Genomic DNA, 339 nt, shown 5'->3' with positions numbered 1-339 from the left:
ATTTCATAATATGGTTGAATATGTATATTTTTGTATAATGATATATCGATGATGGGCTTCTTCATTTTAATTTCCTCTCCTTGTACGTGGTGGGTTTACGTTGTTTGCAATATGGTTGCTATTTCGCTTTTTTTGCACGAAATTGCATTAGCATTCTAGTACTTCTTGTGCGATACATTTCATCTCAGAAGTCACAAAATTGCTTGTGTCTCTTCTTTTTCGAGATTTCTGTAATATTAGAGTACTGTGGCAAAATATAATAACAATAATAACTTAAGCCTAACTTACACAGTATAAGAAGGACTCCAATATTATTTAAAAATTTACGTTTTGTATATG

General features: G+C 30.4%; 1 protein-coding gene across 1 annotated transcript in view; it reads left to right on the top strand.

Moving 5' to 3' along the window:
- LOC119591531 (integrin beta-4-like) overlaps positions 1 to 339 on the top strand; it is a 5085-nt gene that overhangs the window by 1303 nt on the left and 3443 nt on the right. The window lies entirely within an intron of this gene.

Source organism: Penaeus monodon, chromosome 28 (genome assembly GCF_015228065.2).
Source record: "Penaeus monodon isolate SGIC_2016 chromosome 28, NSTDA_Pmon_1, whole genome shotgun sequence".
NCBI lineage: Eukaryota > Metazoa > Arthropoda > Malacostraca > Decapoda > Penaeidae > Penaeus > Penaeus monodon.
Note: the sequence above shows the minus strand (reverse complement) of the source record. Positions and strands in the feature narration are given on the sequence as shown.